Source organism: Sapajus apella, unplaced genomic scaffold (assembly GCF_009761245.1).
Source record: "Sapajus apella isolate SASKATOON/1434 unplaced genomic scaffold, GSC_monkey_1.0 scaffold63, whole genome shotgun sequence".
NCBI classification, from domain to species: Eukaryota; Metazoa; Chordata; class Mammalia; order Primates; family Cebidae; genus Sapajus; species Sapajus apella.
Genome location: NW_022437003.1, coordinates 6,665,353 through 6,692,021, shown reverse-complemented (window position 1 = coordinate 6,692,021; position 26,669 = coordinate 6,665,353). Strand labels below are relative to the sequence as shown.

At 41.3% G+C, this 26,669-nt stretch overlaps 1 protein-coding gene and 1 pseudogene across 4 annotated transcripts in view; one reads left to right on the top strand and one right to left on the bottom strand.

Moving 5' to 3' along the window:
* Positions 1-26,669, top strand: part of RNF144B (ring finger protein 144B) — a 193,942-nt gene that overhangs the window by 61,288 nt on the left and 105,985 nt on the right. The window lies entirely within an intron of this gene.
* On the bottom strand, positions 23,313-25,341 carry LOC116529799 (annotated as a pseudogene). The gene has a single exon (XR_004259673.1). The product of XR_004259673.1 is annotated as an ATP-dependent RNA helicase DDX18 pseudogene (transcript).

Here is a 26,669-nt window from a genome sequence, read left to right as displayed (position 1 = left end):
GGAATAACAGATGTTAGCATGCCTAGCACATTATAGGCTCTATTAATTGGCAGGTATAATTGTGGTGTATAGAGCCATTTTAAACTTCTCTGAAGTTATATTCCTTATGTGAGTTTCTGCCTGGATAGCTGATGCCAAGAACTGGTTTCCCTTGGAGTTAATAGGAGAACTCTTTCAGTTGGAATTGGTATCCAAACACTTAAGCATCATTATTCTGGATGTTGGTTTATTATTTGCTTCATGTAGGTTGTTTTATTATTCTTAAATTATTTCCCTCTGGATTTATTGGCGTCTCTTCCAGTGTATGTGATGCTGACCACAGAATAATTTGATAGTTGAAGGGATGAGGCATTCAGTTGGAGGCAGTAGCTTTTCCCTGAAAGCAGGTCGATGTTCACCCTTAAATAAAGGGGTGGTTTTACTTGTATTCACAATAAAGGCAAGAAAGTCTCTTACATTTACGTATACAGGGTCTAGCAACTACCCTAAAAGAGTCACACAATTATAACTTGAATATATGTTAAGATTAGATTTTTCTTGCGGGGGGTGGGGGAAACTATTTTTCCTTACATGAAAAAACCCCAATTAAAATATTAAGGAGCTTTAGAAGCCTTTGCTAAAGGCTCTTAGATGATCTGGGCTGTTTATTAACTCATTCATCCAGTGTACTTAATTCCTTTGGGCTAAGGAGGAAATTTTTTTCGCCTTAATTTCCACACTAAATGAAACACTTAGACTCTGGTATCTATTTTTCATGAATGAATATGAGAGCTGCAAAAGTCATTGAATTTGCCTGTCAGTTTCGTGATGAAATGAGGGAGCTGGACCAGGCAGTCTCTTGTGCTGCCATTCTCTGAATTGTCATGCAAATCAGAAGGATCAAATGACTGTGCAAGGTCTGTCAGTCACTCCACGTTCTTCTGATGTCTGGCCTCTGAAAGACTGTAAACTTCTAATATTCAAAGGGAAAAAGTTGTTTAAACTGTCATACATGGGATGAAAAAGCAGTAAGAGAATTTTGATTTTCACTCTTTTTTTCCCCCTTCTCCACCAGCAAGTCATTGCTGCTTCATAGAAGTTTAGAAGATGTTTCTGTTGAGTTGTTCTGGGTGCCTTCTCAGGAATGTCATGCTTTTTTCAGATAGAGAATGTGCTATGTTGCCTGGGCATGGTGGCTCACTCCTGTAATCCCAGCACTTTGGAAGGCCAAGGCGGGTGGATCACTTGAGGTGAGGAGTTCGAGACCAGCCTGGCCAACAATGCAAAACCCCATCTCTACTAAAAATACAAAAATTAGCTGGGTATAGTGGCGTGCACCTGTAATCCCAGCTACTTGGGAGACTGAGGCAGGAGAATTGCTTGAACCTGGGAGGTGGAGGCTATGAGACTCCATCTCAAAAAAAAAAAAAAAAAATGAGCAAGCAAGAGAGAGAGAATGTGCTATGTTAAAAACTTTCCCCCCCTTCTATGGAGTTCTGGTTTTTGAGATGAGGGCTCTGTCACCCAGGCTGGAATGCAGTGGCACGATCATAGCTCACTGCAACTTTGGACTTTTGGGCCCAAGGAATTCTCCTGCCTCAGCCTCCTGAGTAGCTGGAACTACAGGTTAGTCACCATGGATGACTAATTTTTAAAATTTTCTGTAGAAACAGGGTCTCGCTTTGTTGCCCAGATTGTTTTATGGCGATTCTTAAAACTCTGCCCACTGGCAGCCTACTACACTATTTTCTGTAGGTTTTGTAACAAATTTGCTTCATAAAGCTTAAAAATGCAAAGATGAAGTAGTCTGGAATTAATTTGTAAGTGACATATAAGTTCAGACTTTCTATCAAATTTGCCTTTCTCTTCTATTTTTCAAATTTTACGAGATTTTATATTTTTATATTTTAGTGGTAACTTTGAGAGAAGCACTTTGAGAAAAACACGTTATCTCTCCCAAGAGTTTATAATGAATAGGTCTATCACATTTTAACAGTTCATCAAATGCTTTTCTCATACTTAAACTCCTTTAACCTGCACTTCAATTGATTTAAAGTCTTATAACACAATTATAAGGTTAAACATTGTTATATTGATCAACTTTTTATGGGTTAGGAAATAGAGGTGTAGGAAGTTTATGTTAAAAGGGAAACTTTAGACAAATTAAATTTAGCAGAGCTTAATTGAGCAATGGATGATTCGAGAATAGGGCAGCCCTCAAAAACTGAACAGGATCACAGCACTCAGGCTTGCAACATGGTCAGGTGGCATTCATGGACAGAAAACAGGAGTGATGTACAGAGACTGCTGGATTGGCTGCAGCTCAGCGTTTGCCTTAGTTGAAGATGGTGTGCTCAGTTGGCTACCTGTGATCGACTGAAGTGTGGCTGTTGTGGTTGGCTGAAACTCAGCCATTTATTATAAAACTATACAGATGAGGAAAGTGAGTCTTAGAAAGGCCAAGAAGTTTCCTAGGAAACCATGGCTAGTGTGTGATCGGACAGTGATGCTCAGTAGGAACTCTGACACCACTCATCTGGGTTTCTTTTTATTTCTTTCTCTTTTTTTCTTTCCTTCCCTCCTTTCTTTCTTTTCCTTCCTTCCTTCCCTCCCTCCCTCCCTCCCTCCCTCCCTCCCTCCCTCCCTCCTTCCTTCCTTCCTTCCTTCCTTCCTTCCTTCCTTCCTTCCTTCCGTCTTCCTTTTCTTCTTTTCTTTTCTTTCATTTTTTTGTTGATGGTGTTTTGCTCTGTTGTCCAGGCTGGAGTGCAATGGCATGATCTCAGCTCACTGCAACCTCTGCCTCCCAGGTTCCAGCAATTCTCTTGCCTTAGCCTCCTGAGTAGCTGGGATTACAGGTGTCCACCACTATGCCTGGCTAATTTTTGTATTTTTAGTGGAGATGAGGTTTCACCATGTTGGCCACGCTGGTCTTGAACTCCTGACCTCAGGTGATCCTCCCGCCTTGGCCTCCCAAAGTGCTGGGATTTACAGGCATGAGCCACCATACCCTGCTGACTCCCCAGCTTCTTAGATGAGTGTCTTTAAGTGAGATGCCTCTCTGATGTCCTTTCAACTAAGTAAGGTATGTAAGTGCCAGATGAATGTGAATGTGAAAAGACACTTGGGTGTTTGCTTGAGTGTCTAAATAAATTCCCATTATATTTATGGCTTTAGATGAGGATATTTCACAAATGCATGTAAGTTTGGTTTCACCTTAGGCAACTTCTATTCTTTTCACAAATGTTTATTAAATATTTATGTTCCATGCAGCATATTAGGCTTAGTAGTAAACCAGCTGTAGACACAATCTCCCCTCCTGGGACATATTTGTCTAGAGACATAGACAAATAAATGTTTAAATACCATGTACTCTTTGCTTTCATGACAATTTGTCCAATTTGGGGTAAAAGTTAACGTCCTTAAGCCAATAGGTGTTTTTCACAACATTTGTTTTTGAGAATTCATCAGATTTATTGCTTATGGACGTACATCAAATAGTTCTTAGAAACAACTGATGTGTTTTTCATTAGATATGCCTGGGAATGTACTAAACATTTGGTGGTGTTTCATGCTTTGAGCGTTCACTGAGCTGCAAGCAGGTATTGCATTGTTTGCCAACAGAGAAGTCATCCTCAGTGTAGCACATAAAGGAGATTATGACTTCGTGGTATATGAAGGGAAAACAATAGGTATGGATTTTAAGTAGATTAAACTAAAGGTGGGAAATGTGAGTACAGTCCACCTTGAAGCAATGTCAAATTATAAATGCTGTCTACTATTATTTCTTGGATGAACAAAGTAAAAATAAAACTTGAACCATTCTGATTTTTTCGGCATACCTGGTCTACTTAGCCCTGCATGTCCAGGGAAAATAAAACGTATAGTGGAAGGTTTGAAAAATAATGAACGTATCCATCAGCTTCAGTCAGGCTCTTCTGAGTGATGCTTGCTTTGCAAATTTGCAGATAAGTCATGGTAGGAACTCTATAAAAAAAAGAATGACGTGCAGAACAATTTTAAGTATTACTATTTATTCCATCAGTGAAAGCCACTGCCTGTGTTTCCTCTTGTTCATTGGACCCTGTTTTAGGCATGACTGCATATCACCTTCTTATCTGCTCTCCTTACTCCTGTGATGCTGTCACTCAGCACTTACCTAACTCACTCGCTCTTGGCCTTGTGAGGGAATGCATGTCTGGTAGAAATCCTAGCATCTCTATCTCTGCTTTGGCTAAGGGTGGAACTCACCTGCAGAATCATCTATCTTCCAGTTCCACTTAATGCTGTTGTGCCCAAAGCTGTCCATAACATGAAAACACCCAGTGGTCTATATTCTAGGATCAGAGCTATAAAATCCAGAGGTTCATGATGCTGCAGGTTCTTTGCCAGCCCATCTAGATGTCCCTACTACCGTCTGAAGTTTTGCGTTCTTCCAAAAATCTTGTTGTCTGGGTGTAGTGGCTTATGCCTGTAATCCCAGCATTTTCGGAAGCCGAGGCTGGTGGATCACTTGAGGCCAGAAGCTGGAGACCAGCCTGGCCAACATGGCAAAACCCTGTCCCTACCAAAACGACAAAAATTAGCCAGGCATGGTGATGTGTGCCTGTAATCCTGGCTACTCAGGAGGGTGAGGCATGAGAATCGCTTGAACCTGGGAGGTCGAGGTTGCAGTGAGCCGAGGTCACACCACTGCACTGCAGCCTGAGTGACAGAGCAAGACTGTCTAAAACAAAACCAAAACCAAAACCAAAAACCACCAAAAAACAAAAAAAAACCTGACAAAACACCAAAAATCTTATTGTTGAAACCCTAAACCCTAAAGTGACGGTATTTGAGGGTAGGGCCTTTGGGAGGTAATTAGAGTATGTGGCAGAGTCCTCATGAATGGGATTTGTGTCCCTATACAAGAGAAGCCAGAGAACTTGCTGCTTCTTTTTTCTTCCTTGTCCGGACACAGCAAGAAGTCAGTACCCATAAGTCAGAAATTGGGCCTTCACCAGACACTGAATCTGCCTTGATCTTGGACTTCCCAGCCTCCAGGACTGTGAGAAATACATTTGTTGTTTATAAGCTACCCAGTCTATGGTATTCCGTAATAGCAGCCTGAATGGACTAAGACTCTCTCCTTCTCCACTTCTCTGGGATTTGTCTTTGTGCATCTAGTCCTGGTTTCTTTTAGACCTTTTCTGTTTAGCCATTGGGCATAGAGTCCAGTATTGCCAAAGCCTTAGTGTGTGCCTCGTGGCCTGGCAAATAGCATTGGACCTCCAGAACCCTGGAGCCCAGGCAAAGTTCCTTGAGGCTGAACTATAGTGTAGCCCTTCTTAGACAGATGGGTTGTTTGGGATTGACATCACGTGATGTTCCTACGCAGACAGATAGGAAAAAGCTGGTGTCTAACAGCCACTCACCATTGTTTTTCCTAAAGACACTCTCTTCAGGCCACTGGCCAAATGCTTCAAGTCCTTGGAGTAAGGCGTTGGGTTTGCTGCTCCTTTCTTCCCCTGTGCCACAACTTAGGAAGAAACCTAAGGCAGGACAAGGGCATTGTGTTGTGTTTCCCTGCATGAGTTAGAGACATCAGATTCTCTTTAAAGGCAGCATCATGTCTTGTCATTCCTCAAAGTGGGTGGACCTCAGCCATTTGTCCTGACTTGTTGAGTTTTGCCCTCAGAAGCAGTGTGTCTGAATGAAACTCCTGTCCCCTACGGATACCTCAGGAAGCCCCGTCTTTTCTCTGAACCAAAGATCTCCATAGCTCCACCACCTCCAAGAATCCTTTCACGGCCAGCTGCAGTCACCCTCTGTCTAGCCTTCTCTTGCCCCGGCACATACCCCCACAACTGGCTCTTCAGTCTCCAGCCTGCCAAATCCACTTGGAAGGTTTCTTCAGCTGGTTTATTTTTCTCTTTTGCATAGTGCTCTACAACAGTTTGGTTCTCTCTATCACTAAGTATGGCAGTATGGTGTATTAATGACAGTAGGGATTATATGTGACTTGCAGACTAAGTGAAATAATACACGTAAAGCCCTAAGCCCAGGATGTAATAAACACTAACTTGCTTGACTTGCTTGATCCTTTCTCTCTCTCTCTGTTTCTGGTAGCAAGTGATATGTGGGCAGGCTCTTCAGCTTTTGCTTGATGAGCAGCATGATAGTGTTATGGTTAAGAGAGCAGACCTTGGTCCTCCACTGTTTGGACTCAGATTCATTCGCTAGGTAACTGGCTTTGACTAAGCAAACTTAGTCAATTTACTTAGCCTGTATGCCTCCATTAAAAAAAAAAAAAAGTCTGTAGAGCTAGCCCTCAGAATAGTTCCTAATCATAGCACTATTATGAACATTAAATTAGTTAATAGATGAAGTGCTGATAACACCATGTGCCTGGTGTGTAGCGCTGAGTGTTAAATCTGGGAGAAATGTCCTGTTATGTTAGCAATAAAAGTGGGGCTGCAGATGCTATGCTGCATTAAGCAGTGGGCATTCGTTCCTATGCAGCATTAAGGGAGGTGAGTTCCCTCTCTTTTTCTGGGAAGACTCAGGTCAGATTGGAGCTAAATTCATGGAATGGGGGCTTCAAAACTGGGGTCAAAAATCCCTTGAGTCCTCTCAAAAAAAAAAAAAATCCCTTGAAGCAGCTTTGCTGGGATCAGTGTTTCTGACTCACTTGAGTAAGACAGATACATTTCTCCAACTCCATCATAAGAATCACCTGGGGCACCTGTCAGACAAACTGACTAGGGCCTTGCCCCAGACCTACTGAATCAGAGGCTTCAGGGAGGGACCTTGGTAACTACCCAGGCAAAAAATACCACCTGGAAACAGTAAATCACCTGGGAAGCTTAAGAAATGCCTGTTGCCTGGGTCTCATGCACTGGATGTTCTGATTGTTTTGGGGTTTTGGCACATAGGCACGGGAACTTTTTTTTTTTTTTAAGAGCTTCTCAGCTATATCTAATGTGAGCCAGGGTTGAAAACCACTAAAATCATACGTAAGTGTGTATTTTTCAGAATCTTTTGGGGGTGCATATTAGAAATGTATATTTATAAGCCCTATCCCCAGCCTGCTGAATTGGACTCCTGGTAGTCAGGGTAGAATGAGGGTGGGAGCAGAGGGAGTGAGGCCCTGGAATTTGCATTCAAAACAGACTTTCCATATGATTCTTCTGCATGCAGGACTTTGAGAGCTACTTGCTGAACAGTGGTTTCCCTTAGTAGGCATGTGTGAAAATAGCTGAATGAATGATGCCGAATCATTGCAGTATTTCCTTTTCTTCTCAACTAATCTGTTAGAAATGTCTTTATTCAAGCTAGGTGTGGTGGCTCATGTCTGAATCCCAGCATGCCTCAGACTTTGGGAGGCTGAGGCAGGCAGATCACCTGAGGTCAGGAGTTCGAGACCAGCCTGGCCAGCATGGTGAAACCCCCATCTCTACTAAAAATACAAAAATTCATTGGGCATAGTGGCTGGGGCCTGTAAACCCACCTACTTGGAAGGCTGAGGCAGGAGAATCGCTTGAACCTGGGAGGTGGAGGTTGCAGTGAGCCAAGAGCAGCCACTTCATTCCAGCCTGGGCAACAGGGCAAGACTCTTCTTTTTTTTTTTTTTTTTTTTTTTTTTTTTTAAGATGGAGTTTCACTTTTGTTGCCCAGACTGGAGTGCAATGGCACAATCTCGGCTCACCAAAACCTCCGCCTCCCTTCCTGCCTCCACCTTCCGAGTAGCTTAGATTACCAGCATGTGCCACCATGCCCGGCTAATTTTTGTATTTTTAGTAGAGATGGGGTTTCTCCGTGTTGGTCAGGCTGGTCTCAAAGTCCCAACCTCAGGTGATCTGCCCATATCAGCCTCTCAAAGTGCTGGGATTACAGGTGTGAGCCACCATGCCCGGCCGAGACTCTTGTCTCAAAAAAAAAAAAAAAAAAAGTCTGTATTCATGTAGTGTAGGTAAATTCATTACTTACTTTATTTTGATTGGTATAAGAGTTTCGAATAATTGCTTCATTTTTCATATATTCTAATTTGCCCTGGAAGAAATACATGGGAGTTTTTTATTTACATTCCTGGCCATGTGAATGTAATAGTTCAGTTGATGAAACCTGATCAGCATGCTGCAGAACGCAGTTGACTGGTTGAACAGGTTGTGTAGTTCAGCATAGATTAGCTGTGTTCTCAAGGCTGTTAAACCAAGGGTCTGAACACCACTGATTGCTAGTAGTGGGTGGATATCTATTATGGAAGTGGCTGTATAAAGCAACCAAAGCCTGATGCCATGAAATAGTTACATAGTCAACCTCTCTTGAGATCTAATTCATATTCAGCTCACCGATAAACTCTGATACTTGGACTTCCCATATAGCTTGCCTAGACCCTTGCTATTTAAAGTGTGGTTCATGGGCTAACAGCACTGGTATCACCTGGGAACTTGTTAGAAATGCAGGCACTCAGACCCCACTCCAGCAAGCCTAGCATGTTGGGTTTGCCTGATAATGTGACATCCTGTTTTTCCAAATCATACTCATTTCTGTTAGTATGAGTCAGCGTCCATGAGTTTGATTAACTTCAAGACATTGATGAAGTAATTGCTGAGCTTGTGAGGCTAAGAGCTGATCCTGGGCAGAGGTGAATTTATCAAGATAATGTTCCTAAATGGGTGGCCAGTTGTCTGCCTTCAGGTGACCTTTCTTCTTGTGGCGTGCTCTTTAATTTTAGTATTGACACTCACTACAAGTTGCCTCAGATAACAGCATGGAGCTCATTTCCTTTCTGGCACGTGCACTCCAGTGAACTCCCTTCTTTCCCAGATGCATGAGCATGCTTCCTCAAGCTGCTTTTTAGCCAGCCTGGACTTCAGCAGTTTGTGAGAGTCTTTGCAGATGGTGAAGAAAGAGTCTTGTGGAAATTCTATATGGCACATCTGTCTATGAATTATTATAATTTTCTTCAGGCTGGGTACAGTGGCTCACACTTATAATCCCAGTACTTTGGGAGGCTGAAGGTGGAGGATCGCTTCAGTCCAGAAGTTTGAGACTGGCCTGAGCAACATGGAAAACCACATCTCTGAAGAAAAAAAAAAAAAAAGCCAAGCGTGGTGGTGCGCAGCTGTGGTCCGTTACTTGGGAGGCTGAGGCAGGAGGATTGCTTGAGCCCAGGAGGTCAAGGCTGCAGTGAACTTTGATTGTACCACTGCAATCCAGCCTGGGTGACAGAGCTAAACAAACAAATAAACAAAAAGAAAACAAAACCACAATATATATATATTTTTTTTCATTTTAAAGACTACTTATTTAGAGCAGTTTTAGGTTCACAGCAAAATTGAGAGGAAAGCATATGGGATCTTCCATATACTCCCTGTCCCCCACACTTATGGTCTCCCTGTTCTCAGTATTACCCACCACCTCTGGTGCACTTAATGGTTTTTAATTGAAGTACATGATTTACTCACACTTTCTTAGCTTTTACCTAATATCCTTTTTCTGTCCTATGATCCCATCCAAAATACCATGTTCTATTTATTCATCATGCTTCCTTAGGCTGATCTTGGCTAAGTTTTTCAGACACTCCTTGTTTATGATGACCTTTTAATTTTGAGGAGTACTTTCTGAATATGCCGAGACTACCCTTCCACTGGGATTTGAAGTTTGTTGAATGTTTTTCTCACGATTACATTGGGCTTCTAGGATTTTAGAAGCAATATTGCAGAAGTAGAGTGTCTTTCTCCTCACATCATATCAGGGGTACAGACTACCTCTTTTATTTTTTTCTTTGAGATGGAGTCTCACTCTGTTGCCCAGGCTGGAGTGCAGTGGCATGATCTCGCCTCACTGCAACCTCTGCCTCCTGGGTTCAAGTGATTCTCTTGCCTCAGCCTCCTGAGTAGGTGGGATTATAGGCGCATGCCACCACATTCAGCTAATTTTAATTTGTTTAGTAGAGACAGGGTTTCACCCTGTTGGTCATGAACTCCTGACCTCAGGTGATCTGCCCACCTTGGCCTCCCAAAGTGCTGGGATTACAGGCATGAGCCACCATGCCCAGCTGCTGATTTCTTAATCTGTGGTCAGGACTACTAGTTGCCTTCCCAAATTCCATTTTCAACTTTTCCTTAGCAACAGAACATTAGCTTAGTTAAAGGCTATACAGAACATTAGCTTAGTTAAAGGCTGTACTCAGCCTCCTTTGCAGTCAAGCTGATGTAAGTCAAAGTGTTGTGGGAAGCTCCAGAAAGGCTATCAAACTTGGCCTTTTAAGAAAGCGTAGATATTTTGTTTCTTTCTCATTTCTTCTTTCTTCTGGTCTCAGATGTAATAGTTGGGGCTCTAGCAGGCATCTTGGACCATGAAGTGATCTTGAAAATAGAAGCGTGATATGAGATCACAGAGCAGGAAGACAGAATAAGGAATAAGCTCAAATCCTGAATGACTCAAGGAGCTGCAATGCATGCATGATTGTGTGCAGACTTGAAAAGTTTATTTATTTAAAAACCTTATTTATTTACATTTAGATACCAGGTCTGCTATGTTGCCCAGGCTGCTGGAGCATAGTGGTGCAATGGTAGCTCACTGTAGCCTTGAACTCCTGGGCTCAAGTGATCCTCCTGCCTCAGCCTCCCTAGTAGCTAGTACTACAGGCACACACCACCATGCCCAGCTAGTTTTTATATTGTTTTTGGTAGAGATGGGGTTCTTGCTATGTGGCCCAGGATGGTCTCAAATTCCTGATCTCAAGTGAGCCTCCTGCCTCAGCTTGTTAAAGGGTTGGGATTATAAGCATGAGTTACTGTGCCTTACTAAAATTTATTTAATATGAAAGAGAAATGCCTCCTGTCTTACGACATTGTTCTTTTTTTCTTTTATATGCAACCAACCCTATTTTTTTTTTTTTTTTTTTTTTGAGGCAGGGTCTTGCTTTGTCACCTCTGCTGGAGCACAGTGGCAAGCTCATTGCAGCCTCGATGTCCTTGGCTCAAGCGATCCTCCCACCTCAGCCTCCTAAGTAGCTGAGACTATAGGCATGTGCTAACACACCTGTCTAATTTTTTTTTTTAATTTTATCTTTAGTAGAGATGAGGTCTCACTGTGTTTCTCAGGCTGGTCATGAACTCCTGAGCTCAAGCAATCTTCTCACCTTGACCTCCCAAAGTGCTGGGATTATTGGCGTAGCCCACTGAGCCCAGCCAAACCTAATTTTTTTTTTTTTTTTTTTTTGAAATGGAGTCTTGCTCTGTTGCCCAGGTGGGAGTGCAGTGATGTGATCTCGGCTTACTGCAACCTCCACCTCCTGGGTTCAGGCAATTCTCCTGCCTCAGCCTCCCAAGTAGCTCGGACTACAGGCATGTGCCACCAAGCCTGGCTAATTTTTTGTACTTTTAGTAGAGATGGGGTTTCACTGTGTTAGCCAGGATGATCTTGATCTCCTGACCCCGTGATCCACCTGCCTCAGCCTCCCAAAGTGCTGGGATTACAGGTGTGAGCCACCATGCCTGGCCGAAACCTAATTCTTAATAAACCTTAGGTTTACATTAAAATCATCTGGAGAATATATTTTAAAATTCTACTGCTTGGGCTCTCATCCCCAGAGAGTCTGATGTCATTGGTTTGGCATAGGCACTAGGCAAGTGTCCTTCCTAAAAAGCATGTTAAGTGATTCTAATGTGTGACCAGGTTTGAGAACCCCTGTTGTAACTGATACTGTCTTCTCCAAGTAACTACTCTGGAGAACTGGTTTCTGATACCACTGTGACATGTGTTCTACTTCTGTAGCTCTGTTAGGAAAGGGAACAATCCTCAGGATAACCCAAGAGAGAACTAATTGGAGGCAATCTGTGTTGTAGCTATTGAAGTAATTTTTGAGATTGGAATGATATTGTGGATATCAGCAAATTCTGAGACTCCGAAAGCATCCAGATAATGGCACTGTCCCTGAAGGCTGCAGTCTCTGGTTTTACTTCTGAGGAAACACTTGGAACTCCAGCCTTCCACACTTCCCTCCCTCCACTAAGTTCAACGGTACCTCTTGAGTAATCAGCGGAGATTGCAATGAGCTTAGCAGAGTTTGCTGTAAGAGCATCTTATTTTGGCCCATTTTCTAATTACACTGTATCAACTTATTTCTGTTCTGTTGTTTAAAATGCTCTGGTTCTTCCCTGTTCTTCAACAATCATTAGGTTTATTAGTAGCCTAGCCACAGGTACATATCTAGATCCTGTTGTGTACTTTAAGAGGTATAAGAGCAGCAGAGGGCTGGGGGCCAAATGAATATGCCTTTAAATTTGACCTGCAGGTGAGCTGGATTGAGGCGGGACAAGGGTGGCTTTTAGGTTTTTATTTTCCCTGAACACATTTAATGCATGAGTAGCTGAGGAGAATCAGAGGGGGATAAAAACCCAACCTGATTTCCCAGGCTATCAATTATGTCCACTTGACAGTGATTTCTCCCCTCCCTATACTGTTCTGTTAGCTCCAACTCTTTTTTCAAAATCTTAGAATACTAACCTTTAATTTTATTTTAGAATGCATACTATAAAGATTGCAATTTATGGATCAATGTCTTATATTCATGAATACCACTAGTTCATGTATTAATGGGGAAAGACAGATGAAATGGCAGGGAGCTGGAGGGTAGGCTTTGGTGGGGCACACGGTGAGGGGCAGAACTTGGGAAGTGGTCCAGCCGTTGACGTCTTATGATGTGCTCCAGCAGTGTGGCCGTTCAGCCTTTGCTTCAGTGTCTTTGGTATGTGAGCATGATTTCCTATAAAGAAGACTAAAGTTATTTCAAATGACTGTTGATGTATGTGAGAATTTGCAGAACTGTGTGTGTCTATGGATACAGAGAAAGAATGGGGGGGACTCACTTTATTAATATTTTACATTAACAACTACTTCTGAAATGTTTTAAACGTAACTCGTGAAAAGCACCAACTTTTGTACTTAACATTCTGTCCTTTCAAGATTGCTAATTTGTGGCGCAGTTTGCTATAAGAGCATCTTGTTTTGGCCTATTTTTTAATTGCACTATATCAATTTAATTCTGTTCTTTTATTTAAAATGCTCTGGTTCCTCCGTGTCCTTCAACAATCATTAGGTTTATTAGTAGCCTAACCACAGGTACAAATCTAGATTATGTTTTATACTCTAATGAAAATACACAATTGTTTCCATGTTTGAGTATTTGTGCATCTCATATAATTTATTCCTTTGGAGTCTATCCAGTTTGCAAAACAGACAAAAGTTTGAATGATTAAGGGCTGAATAAAATATTTTCTTTCCATTGCAAATTCAATTATTGTTTGTACTTCGACTTACGTTTCCTAAAAAGGCAAAAAATTTCAACACATCAATAAGCTGGACGTGTACTGCATGACATTCCAGGTTCTTAGAAAATAAGATTAGAAATAGAACAAATGAATTGTGCCATTAGCAGTGCCTCTTACTGGTTCCATGAAAGGAATAAAAAAGACTATTGCTTTACTCAGTAAGGGGAAAACTTTAATACTTAGAACTTAAGGTGGACACAGCCTCTTTTAATTTCAAAGAGGCTACATTTTAAGCCAGATTTGGTGTGACCAATTGTTCCAGTTTGCCTGGGATTGGGGGTGGGAGGTGGTTTTCTGAGATATAAGGCTTCGTCTTTCTGGCCACCAGCCCCCATCCTGAAGCTACCTAGGAGCTTGTATGCTCCTGTAACCATTATCACTCAAGAAATTCCAAAAGGTTGTGGAGTTCTTTGCCAGGGCCGAGGAACATAGTCCAAATATATTCCTCATTACACCAGAGCTCCAGATTAGACTCATTCTTAGCAGCTCCCATGATAAGTATGACAACAGTATTTACAAGTATTCCAGGTTTTTTTTGTTATCACTCTCCTATTGAAAAAACACTCAGAGAAATTGAACACAGAAGTGTGTGACCCACTACAAAGTCTCACATGTGAGTTTTTACCTAAGGAATAGTGTTCCTTAGGTCAAGTTGTGCTAATTGTACTCTTGGACGCATGGTCCCATCCCTTCCCTCTTTTTCAATGGCTTTGGACTATAATTTATCCCATCTTTTTCTCAAGTGTCTTCTCTCTCTCTGCATTTTTTTTCTTTTTAAATTATACTTTAAGTTCTGGGGTACATGTGCAGAATGTGCAGCTTTGTTACATAGGTATACACGGGCCATGGTGGTTTGCTGCATCCATCCCCCCATCATCTACATTAGGTATTTCTCCTAATGTTGGCCCTCCCCAATTCCCTACCCCCTGCCATCCCTCCCCTAGCCCCCTCACCCATCAACAGGCCCCAGTGTGTGATGTTCCCCTCCCTGTGTCCATGTGTTCTCGTTGTTCAACTCCTACTTATGAGTGAGAACATGCAGTGTTTGCTTTTCTGTTCTTGTGTAAGTTTGCTGAGAATGATGGGTTTCCATCTTCATCCAGGTCCCTGCAAAGTACATGAACTCATCCTTTTTTATGGCTATGTAGTATTCCATGGTGTATATGTGCCACATTTTCTTTATCCAGTCTATCATTGATGGGCATTTGGGTTGGTTCCAAGTCTTTACTATTATAAACAGTGCCGCAATAAACATACATGTGCATGTGTCTTTATAATTGAATGTTTTATAATCCTTTGGGTATATATCCATTAATGGGATTGCTGGGTCAAATGGTATTTGTAGTTCTAGATCCTTGAGGAATCGCCACACTGTATTCCACAATGATTGAACTAATCTACGCTCCCACCAACAGTATAAAAGCATTCCTATTTCTCCACATCCTCTCCAGCATCTGTTGTCTCCTGACATTTTGATGATCGACATTCTAACTGGCATGAGATGGTATCTCAATGTGGTTTTGATGTGCATTTCTCTAATGACCAGTGATGATGAGCTTTTTTTCGTATGTTTGTTGGCTGCATAAATGTCTTCTTTTGAGAAGTGACTGTTCATAACACTTGGCCACTTTTTGATGGAGTTGTTTGTTTTTTTCTTGTAAATTTGTTTAAGTTCTTTGTAGATTCTGGTTATTAGCCCTTTGTCAGATGGGTAGATTGCAAAATTTTTTTCCCATTCTGTTGGTTGTTGGTTCACTCTAATGATAGTTTCTTTTGCTGTGCAGAAGCTCTTAAATTTAATTAGATCCCATTTGTCTATTTTGGCTTTAGTTGCCATTGCTTTTGGTGTTTTAATCATAAAGTCCTTGCCTATGCCTATGTGCTGAGTGGTATTGCCTAGGTTTTCTTTTTTTCTTTCTTTTTTATTTTTTATTTTTTTGAGATGGAGTTTCACTCGTCGCCCAGGCTGGAGTGCAGTGGTGCGATCTCAGCTCACTGCTACCTCTGCCTCCCGGGTTCAAGCAATTCTCCTGCCTCAGCCTCCTGAGTAGCTAGGACTACAGGTGCCTGCCACCACGCCCAGCTAATTTTTTTGTATGTTTAGTAGAGACGGGGTTTCACCATGTTAGCCAGGATGGTCTCGATCTCCTGACCTTGTGATCCACCTACCTTGGGCTTCCAAAGTGCTGGGATTACAGGTGTGCATTACCACGCCTGGCCTCTCTCTTTGCCTTCTACATTTGCTCTTAAATAGTCATTAAAAAGAGCATTTATTTCCAAATCCGTCTCTTGGTACCCATTGATTTCCTCATCTTTAGAATCAAATTTCTTGACCATGCTGCCTACTAGTCATCTTCATTTTCTTGTCTCCAGGTCACTTTTCAGCACATTCCAAGCTGGGGTTCATCTCTTCCACTTTCTGAAACTTCTCTTGTTGATGTCAGTGTTGACCTCTAACATCCCTAATCCAGCGGACCCTTTTGGTCTGTTCTTGCTTGAACTTTCACCACCATTCTACCCTGTGGACCTCTTTGTTCCTCTTAGAGCTTTCTCTTCGCTTGGCTTCCATCTATTACACTCACTTGGTCGCTTGCTTTTCCTCTTACTGCTCTGGCCATTCTTTTAAAAAAAATGGTTTTTGGGGGCTGGGCACAGTGGCTCATGCCTGTATTCCCAGCACTTTGGGAGGCTGAAGTGGGTGGATTGCTTGAGAACTGCCTGGGAAGCATAGGGGGACCCCGTGTCTACAAAAAATTTAGCCAGGTGTGGTGGCATGTGCCTGTGGTCCCAGGTACTTTGAGGGCTGAGGTGCGAGGATCGCTTAATCCTGGGAAGTCGAGGCTGCAGTCAACCATTTTTGTGCCTCTGAATTCCAGCCTGGGTGACAAAGCAAAATCCTGTCTCAAAAAAAGAGATTATTTTCTATTTCTTTCTCCTTTATTCATTATTATTCCTAAGAGGATAGGTTCTAAGCTTTCTTCACTTCAAACATGCATTACTCTATAGCTTAAATCACATTTATGGCTTCAATAACTACGAGTAAGTAGACTACTTCTAAATCAGTATTTTCACAGACTTGGTGTCAAAAAGCCTAGTAGATATTTACACTATGTATTTTCTCCAAAATTCAACGTGCTTAAGTATGGATTTGGGTTTTTTCCTCCAAAACCACCCACTTGCTTTGCTCAGAAATAAGGAAGTAACTATTGAGTTCCCCCACATCTCCAACACCCTACAAATCCCCCACGAAGCATTGAAAAGGGAAGCATACTGCGTATTGCTTAAGAGAGCAGTTCTCTTGTAAGTGACGTGTGAAGCTGCTCTCTCCTCTCCAAACTCATTGCTACCATCTGCTCATCTGTCACCTGTACTGCAACAGCCTCTCACCTGGAAGAACTTGCACTAAATTTTGCTTCCCTTCCACCGATTTCTTCACTGCAGCCAGGATGATTATTAAAAAAAAAAAAATACAAATCTGGTAATGTCAAGTTGCCTAAGAAAGCTTCTCATGGTCTTTTAGTTCAGCCCTCAAATTTACAGATTCCTTCTTTATTATCTGGCCAACCTCTTCACCCTAGTCTCAAAACACTCTTTCTCAACCTTTCTACAATCCAGCCCTATTGAATTTTTAAAACTCTTTAAACGCACCTGCCCAATGCCCTTTAAGTATGCAGTTATCTCTGTGTTGAAACTCTTTTCCTATTTGTTTTCTGATTCCTGTTCATCCAGGTGTCAGCTTAAATGTCAGTTTGTGGGCTAGCAGTTGTCATCTCTTGGCTCCAAAGTAGAATTAGCTGGGATTTTTTTTTTGACCAATGATCCAGTTTAACTGCTCTCCGATGGGGTGTGAATCAGAGTCACCTAGAGGGCTTGTTACCCTGTCATGAGGTAATAATGATGTCGCTATCTGGGGACCACACTCTGAAATAAGTGCTCTAGATTAGACTAAGACTGAGCTCCAGCAAACTGCTTCCATAGACATGTGCAGCCCTTAGCACAGCACCTATCACATTTCATTATTATTGGTTTTAAAATTTTTGTCTTTCCTGCTAAAAAGAAGGACAATTCTTCTTTTGTTTGGCCAGACACCCCAGCTTTCTTGTTTATCTTGGTATCCCCTAGAGTCTAGCACTATGACTGGCACATAATAAGAATTTACTTAATATTTGTTGAATGAATGAATAAAAGGCTAAGATTGGGTAAGAAAGTGGTGTCTAGATTATCCATCAATCAGTTAAGGCAGTATTTTCCTTTTTTTCTGGGTCCGTTTGCTAGAGAATAAAGCAGTAATTAAACAGAAGTGAGACTAGGGTTTGGTATCTTTAACTTGTTTCAAGTTTGTTTGATTTCGATTTACTCAATCAAAATCTGATTGAGGGTGGTACATGTGTCTTGAGGTGCCTCCATACCCTAATTCTCGTTCTCATCACCACTATGCTCCACATACGTGAAGAGCAGTAAACAAATGTATTTTGGTTGATTGTGTTGCAAGACAATCCCATGAACATCTGGAACTTATTTGTTTTGTGTACATGTGTGTGGTTACATGCTTGTGTGTATGGTTGTATATATTTTAGAAATATCTTAAGCAGAATCACAGAACAGAAGCTGTGCTTTGTATAGTACTCCATTGCTAGACAATTTAATTCTTTAGAATTGACGATCCAGCAAATTCCTTCAGCCTGGATAGGGTTGTTGGGGATTGAATTGCTTTTTTAATTTTAATTTTTTATTTTTGAGACAGGGTCCTGCTCTGTTACCCAGGCTGGGGTGCAGTGGTGTGAAAATAGCTCACTGCAGCCTCAGTCTCCTAGGCTCAAGTGATCCTGTCTCAGCCTCTTTAGTAGCTGGGATTACAGTTGCATGGACCCATGCCTGGCAAACCTTTTATGTTTTGTAGATATGGAGGTCTCATTATGTTGCCCAGGCTAGTCTTGAGCTCCTGGCCTCAAGCAGTTCTCCCCTATCAGCCTCTCAAAGTGCTAGGATTATAGCTATAAGTAACCAAGACCAGCTCAATTACATTGTCGAGGGTTGTTCTAAAGTAGATCCAAAGCCTTTTATTGCCCGCATGTTATCTTGAGTGTATTATCGATAGAGTAAAAGACCATCATAAATCATAGTTTGTATTTATAAAATATTATATGCTTATTTGTAATTATATTTATTGAATACTTTCTATGTGAAGAATAATCTTAGAAAAGACAGACACATTTTCTCCTCCCTTTCAGTTTTGTATGAGAGACATGTGAGTAAGCCAGTGATTAACATACAGCAGCATAAGTGCTGGAGTAAGCAGAATAAGTATGTAAAGACTACCTTGGGAATATGTAGGTCCTACTCTCAGACAAGCAGGGACCTGTTATGTTGTGTTTTAGCAACACAGGATATTAGTCTGAGTGGCAATGGGGGTGTTAAGGCAGGTTATTTCTCGACTGTGGGTCATACCCAGGGGCACATTCTGAGATTTAGAGAATGCAGAGAAAGGCCAAGAAAAGAAATAGATCAGACTCTCAGTCTTTGAGAATTCAGAGATGTGGTTCAGCAGGGCCATGCACACCAGAAAATGTGCAAAACTTCATATGTATGCATATGTATGTGAATCTTATGAAAGCTCATGGCTTTATCATGTTCTCAAAGAGGGCTATGATTTCCGTAAGGATTAGAAACATTGCTCTAATGTATACATGGATGGAGGTGGGAGATGAATTGATGAAGTGATCCTGTGGTGAGTTAGAATTGTACTGGGGTTTTCCTAAGACTTTCCCCCCAAATACAGAAGTCACCTGTTGCCGGTGATACATTTAAAAAAATTTAAAAGTCAAAGCATACTTTGAATGTGCTAGGTTAGCTCACTAAGGAAACTTGGGTTGAGTTATTTTGTGAAGTAAGGAATTTAAGAAAAACACCTTTGTGTATTCATAAGTTCTGTTTTTTTATGTAGCCTTCCTATCAAGATGGCCATAGCAATACCACACAATTGCCAGCATGACTACTAAGTGAATTCTTCTAGAAGCTAAATTTCGTGTTTGTTATGTGCCAGATGCTGTACATGTTTTTCTGATTTTCACAGCAACTACATATGACAGTTGTTATCTGCATTTTCTAGTGAGGAAACCAAAGTTCAGACAGGCTATGAAATTAGTAGTGAGTTTTATGTTCTTACCCTCGACTGGACAGCTGATATTCAGGGGCCATGATTTGAACCCAGCACTGGTGGATTCCAAAGTCTATGCTCTTTTCATTGCAGAATCTTCATTTAGTTTTCGGTAATGTGGTTTTACTTCAGGTGTTTCTAGTTTCAAATAACTGACGTAAATTTTAACTAGCTTCTTTTAAAAAGGAAAAGTTCTTTTAAAGACAAGGAGTGTCTTGAGGAACCTAAAGATAGGACTCCAGCTGGCTTCTAGAAGGAACTGGAACTGAGAGCTGTTAAGCCAGAGTTCTCCTCCCCTGACTCGTCCCTCCTGTCTTGCACATCTGCTTTATGTTCTGTCTCTGGCTTTCTCTGCTGTGTGTATAGATGACGGAATATGGCTGCTGCACAGCTTTGAGCAGGCACAGAGATGTGCTGTCCCCAAATCCAAATTCCAATTAGGGAAATCTGATTGGCTCTGTTACATTTGTATTTTTATTTATTTTTAAGACAGGGCCTTGCTTTGCCACCTAGGATGCAGTGCAGTGGCACCATCATGGCTCACTGCAGCCTTGACCTCCTAGGTTCAAGTGATCCTCCTGCCTCAGCCTCCTAAGTATGATAGCTGGTATACGGGCACTTGCCACCAGCTAATTTAGCCCAGCTAATTCTTTTCTTCTTTTCTTCTTTTCTTTCCTTCCCTCCTCCTTCCCCCCTCCCTCCCTCCTTCCCTCCTTCCCTCTTTCTTTCCTTCCTTCCTTCCTTCCTTCCTTCGTCCTTTCCTTTCCCTTTCCCTTTCCCTTTCCCTTTCCCTTTCCCTTTCCCTTTCCCTCTCCCTTTCTCCCTTTCTCCCTTTCTCCCTTTCCCTTTCCTTTCCTTTCCTTTCCTTTCATTTCCTTTCCTTTTTCCTTTCCTCTTTCCTTCTTCTTTCTTTTATCTTCCTCTTTTTTTTTATGACAAGGTCTTGCTCTGTTGCCCAGGATGGTCTCTAACTCCTGGCCTCAAGCAATCCTCCTGCCTTAGCCTCCCAAGCTGTAGGGGTTACAGGCATGAACCACTACACCTGGCTGGCTCTACTTTCAACAGACATCCATCCTAGATCCAATCAGCTTTTAACCGAGAAGGCAAAATTACATAATCCAAACATGGCTGCCATGAGATTTGAAGGCACCATTCTTTAATGGTAGGAATGTGTGACTCTAGTCTTTACTTACTCATCTGAGGTATGGCTGCAGCCTATTCTGTGTTCTCTGTTACATGGAGAAGTCTAATAGTTTCCCTTCAGGTTTGACCCATGATTATAGCTCTTTGAAGAGCAAATTAAGTCCAGGACAGGCTTGGCAAATATGTTGACATGTCAGTGATTTTATTCTTTTGAAACCCATCCTTATTGTTTCCACAGTCTCCTTCCTTGTAGCCCGATTTCCCCCCATCCCACCGCACCCCACCCCACTTCTCTTATACAGGAATACAGTTAGAGTATCTGCTCAGAAGAAATCGTGCACTTCCTTTGGAGCTCAACTTTTCCTTTGGGCTACAGCTCCAATGGACTCCCTTTCCCAATGTAAAACCGTCTCTAAACTTGTGCTTGTTCTCTATGATAATGCTGAGAGTCCATTTCCCAATGGTCACAACTTATCCAGAAGTTGGTCCAGTTATTCTCATTGAACACACTGAGAGGAATAAATTCATGAGGGCTCTTAGGAAGAAATGGTGGTCACCAACTTTCTTCTCAATTGATGTAGCTCCAATGGAAGGGGGTCAAATCTCAACACCCAGTTATGTACATGTATACTTTCTATTTTCCTCTGCAGCTGTAAAGAAAAAGAAACTCAAGAGGGAAAATTTATTGTTACATTTTTTTGTAGGTAGTCCCAAACTTAGGAATGTTTAGGGTTCCTAAATGTTTATGGATCTACTTGTTTAGAACTTGGAACTTATTTTATTATAGAAACAATTCTGTACTTGCTAGTTTAGGTTTCTAGCCCAACTGCAAATAATTTGGTCTATAGCATAGCTGATTTGACCTTGAAATTATGACCTTTAAATTTTCCTTACCCTTAAAATTAGAGTTGGAACTCTCCTGGTCAATCCCTGACTTCATTAGCTTTCTAAATGTTCATTCCCCTAAGCTTCTCTAAAATTTGGCATTCCCTGGAACTTCTGTTTTCCTCTTACTGTAAAGGAGGTAGGCGGACAACATAGAGGTATGTAAGTGGATGATGGATGTGGGTTCCCCGTATCACAAGATGTAGTAGCAGTAGATGACACAAAAGGAAAGATAGGACTGTGTAGAAAGTGGTAAGTTTATGACCTTAGTGACTCTCAAAAAAAGAGGAGGCTAGTGAAGAGGAATAGGAAGGAAAGAATGGCTGGCTGCAATTTTTGATAAATATTGTCTGTAGTCAATGTATGCATTTAAAATATTAATTATTTTTTGTATGCAATTCTTTGAGTTGCTCTTTCCCCTCCATTATTCTTTTATTTATTTGTTGGTTTGTTTGTTTTGAGACAGGGTCTTGCTCTGTTACCCAGTCTGGAGTGCAGCGGTGTGATCATGGCTCACTGCAGCCTCAACCTTCTGGGCTTAAGCGATCTTTTCTCTTCAACCTCCCAAGTAACTGGAACCACAGATGCATGCTGCCACACCCAGCTAATATTTTGATTATTTGTAGAAACAAGGTCTCCCTATGTTGGCCAGGCTGCTCTTGAACTTATGGGCTCAAGCGATTTTCCCGCCTTGGCCTCCCAAAGTGCTAGGATTACAGGTGTGAGCCACTGCACTGGGCCTATCTTTCCCCTCCATTAGCCCGCAGTAAATAGAGAATAAATCTTACAGCATTTGTCATTTGTTTAGCTGGGTCCCTGAACTTGCCTTCCTGGGATGAGATGCCATGACTGCACAGAATGCAGCCAGATAATGGGAAGGTATACACTGGCCTCTCATTAAATGGCTAGGTAGTGTCATCACAGTGTGGCTTCGTGGGGCTCCTGTTTATGTGGCTTCAGCAGATGATTTCATCCTCTTTTCTGAGTTGGAACTAGACAACTTACATTCTCAGCAAACAGATGGACAACAGGGTTGAAATAAGATCTTGTACTGAAATAGTCCTTGAGTCATACTCTTTGACTGTTCTCTTATATGGGAAACTTGCCTCTTCCTTCTTGCAGAAGGCCAAGGCTGAGAATTCAGTGTACTCGGAGTTGTTGGACTCTCTTCTCAGCATATATTATGTTGGGTATTTTTCTTCTTGGTCAAGATTGAGAATATGCTAATATCAGAATATTATCTAATTTGTTTTGGCAGAACACCTAGCCTTTTGCCCTAAGTAGGCATTTAAAAATAGAACTAAAGGTTTTGCTAACGTTCTTTTGATCTCTTTCCAAAAAAGATCCTGACATGAGAAAAAAGGGGAGCTTGATTTTACCTATAACTTTATTTGGGAAGCAAGGGTGCTCTACTTCAAGGGTGTCCAATCTTTTGGCTTTTCTGGGCCACATTGGAAGAAGAAGGGCCACACATAAAATACACTAACATTAATAAGAATTGATGAGCTTAAAAAATCGCAAAAAAATTGTTTAATGTTTTAAGAAAGTTTACACATTTGTATTAGGCCGCATTCAAAGCCATCTTGGGTCACAGGGCTGCGGGCTGGACAAGCTTGCTCCAGTTGAAATTCGCTTGACTTGGTCATTGGGTTCTAGTGCACATTGTGCCAGTAACTGTGTGACCTCAGGAAAGTCAGTTTATCTTTCAATGCTCAGTTCTCTCATTTGTAAAATGGGAATAATAAAACCTCACCTGAAGGGTTGTTGTAAGTATTAAATGAGATGATATTTATGAAAGTACTTAGATAACTGCTGTATTAACATAGATATTTTTAAATGTACAAAAAGAATTATATTAAAACAGTAACATATATTTGTATGTATGAGGGAGGGATATTTAAAATTAAAAAATATAATCACAATAAGACCAGATATTCCTTGCCCTGCCCTTGGGGAACCAAGAAAATTAAAGCCTGTTTTACATCCCCAAAATAAAAAAGAGACTTGATAGAAGTAACAGTGCTCAGTGCTTGCAACCCAAGTCAATTTAAATTCTTGTTAGATAAGTCCAAATTCTAAAAGCTACAAAAAATCTGTTAAATCAAGGGGAAAAAATTCATTTTAGGACAAAGTTATTCAAGATGAAAGAAAGGCATGTCTTCAGTGGGAGAACTGCCTGCTGTCAGATGATTTCTTGCTAAAGTGTTTAAAGATTTTGGACTTCTCAACTTTCTTGGTTTTCTTGTAGCCAAATCTACCACTGCCTCCTCGCTTTTTCTTCTTGCTTTCATTGCTGTTGATGTTCAGATCAACAAAGGGAGCCACCTTGAAACTGAATGACAGAATAACTTGAGGCAAATTTAAGTTACTGACATTAAAGATCTGTTTCAGAGAATGGGAATCATAGGCTCGTATGTATGACTTAAACGCTTCCTGGGCTGACTTATTAAGAAAGTAGTTTTTTCAATCAATTTCTCAAGCTGAGGCTGAGTGTCAGAAATTTTAGACCAGAAACAGTCAAATTCACTTAATGGAACGTTGGATTGTTTCAAATAGTGAAGAAAATCTAATTCTTTTGGGTGCAAAATGAGCAGGGTGTGCCCTCTCCCATTTAGACCTCTGGCTGTTCTACCCACAAGATGCCTATATTCCTTAGGGTCATCATACTGAATAATCCAGTCAACTTCAGGAATGTCCAGTCCTCCTGCTGCCACATCTGTATATAATAGTGTTCCTGAATCTGCGTTGCAGAACTGGAAGAATGTGGCTGTACGCTTATTTTGCTTTTGCTTTTCATGACTGGCCAAGACAGGCAAATCAATGTAGTTCAGCAACTCACAGTGGTAGTTCACGGACATACAAGATGAAAAGACCATGAGCACCTTCTTTCAGTTCTTCTCAAGGAATGTAAAGAAGAGAAGGAATCTCTTTTCAGAGGGACGAACAACATGTCCCTGCTCAAGACCATCCACTGTTGCATTAGCTTTATCATCATCAACAGCAATGTACAATGGCTCCTTTTTCAGAGAAAAAGGAGATAATCGTGAACTGGGCGTGGCTAATTCTCTACTAGGTGAGAGAATAAGGACTCCCCTTCCGTTCCTGGGCATGAACTTTAATGTAACAATGTGTTCAACTGCAGGGGTGAGAAAAGCCAGGGTTTTACCACTGCCTGTTTTTGCAGCTGCTGGAAGATCCCTGCCTTCCAGAGTGGTCTGATAGTTTTATGCTGAATTTCAGTAATGTTTGTAAAACCCATTTATTTTATTGCCTTCAGAGTGTTTTCACTGACAAGATGGCATAGAGAAGCAAATGAATTATCCTCAAAAGCTCCTGTCAGTTTCAGGGGCAGGCTGGGCACCTCACTGTCATCTCCCTCATTATCTGGCATCTACACATTATTTTCTGTTTCTTTAGGAGTCTTGGTACTTTCTTATTCAGAATCCCCTTTGTTTTCAGTTTTTGCTTTTTTTGTATCAGGCCCAGCATCATTCGGCATATTTCTCTTTTGATTCTGAATCTGGAGACTGCATTGCTCCTTCTCCATTGGTTAATGCAATAGATTTCTGGGGATATTTTTAACTTTTATATTTTCCCCTGCTTCATGAGATAGGTCTCCATTTTGAGCTTCTGAGAAGCCCACATTCATAGAATGTTTTGATTTTTTAACCTTTCCAGCTCCCAGTGTTTCTTCAGACACATCTCCATTTTGAATTTCTGATAGGGTCAGATTTGAGGCCCCCTGCAACTTCAGGTTCCACTGCTGCAATTTGAGGTTCCACTTCTCAATCTTCTTGCACAGGAGTTTCATCAGCAAGTGAGACATGCTGTCCAAGAAGTGCCTAGACCATAGCACCATAAAGTCAACATAGATTTTTGATATGGTTTGGCTGTGTCCCCACCCAAATCTCACCTTGAATTGTAATAATCCCACATATTAAAGGCAGGGCCAGGTGGAGATAGGTGAATGATGGAGGTGGTTTTCCCCATAGTGTTCTCATGGTAGTGAGTAAATCTCACGAGATGTGATGGTTTTATAAATGGGAGTTCCCTTGCCCAAGCTCTCTTGCCTGCTACTATGTAAGATGTGCCTTTGCTTCTCCTTTGCCTTCTGCCATGATTGTGAGGCCTCCCCAGCTATGTGGAACTGTCAGTCCATTAAACCTCTTTCCTTTATAAATTGCCCAGTCTTGGGCATGTCTTTATTAGCAGCATGAGAATGAACTAATGCAATTTTGTTTAATTTTCAGAGATTAGAACTATGCTTCCTGTATAACAAAATAGTTCATAATGAGCAAGGAGTAATTAATCCACTTAAAGATTTTGCTTATTCTAAACCAAGTATATTTGATGACTGTATTTTATTCAATCCTTGCGGGAGAGGGGTGATGATGTTGACCTGTGATTTCATTTCATTTTTTGATTACAATATAAAATATAGTCTAATTCAGGGCATGCTGTGGATCACAATGGCTCATCCTGCTCACTTGAGGGTATTTATTTCCATCACACTTTCTGGTAAGAGACATAAACTGATGTAATATCAAAGGAACACCATAAGCCATCTGAACTGTTGAACTGAGATAATCATGAACTGGGCAGGTGGCCATCCAAGTTTACAGCGTTCTTTTGGGCATGATGGTATCTGATTTCTGCTTCCTTATCTCGCTCCAATTTTCATAGCCTCAGGTATGTGCTGCAACATATATATTGTCCAAGGTCCTGCAGAATTATGTGTAAAAATTGCAGGTTGAAAAGATTGGAAAATATTTTTAAGTTAAAGTAACCCTATGTAGTAACATTGTTTGCTCTCAAAAGTTTTGTCTCTGTTGGTCAGTTCATGGATTACTTCCATCAAAAGAGGATAACATTTTAGATTAGTTATTTTCAACATAACCATTGAGGATGAGAGCTTCAGCTTGTATGTATGCATTAGGTCCTATGAAAGGAAGACAGATACTGGACAAGGACCCCTCTCATCCTGATAGAATGGGCTGGGAGCTTTGAACCAAAGTTTCTCTTACTTGTCTTGATTTGTTCTCACTCTTACATGGGGAGGTGAGGGTGAACTAGTTATGATTGAACTGCTTATCTTTATTCACAGTGCTTATCGGAGGAATATAAAGTACCTCTTTTGGCCAGGTGTGGTGGCTCATGCCTATAATCCCAGCACTTTTAGGGGCGGA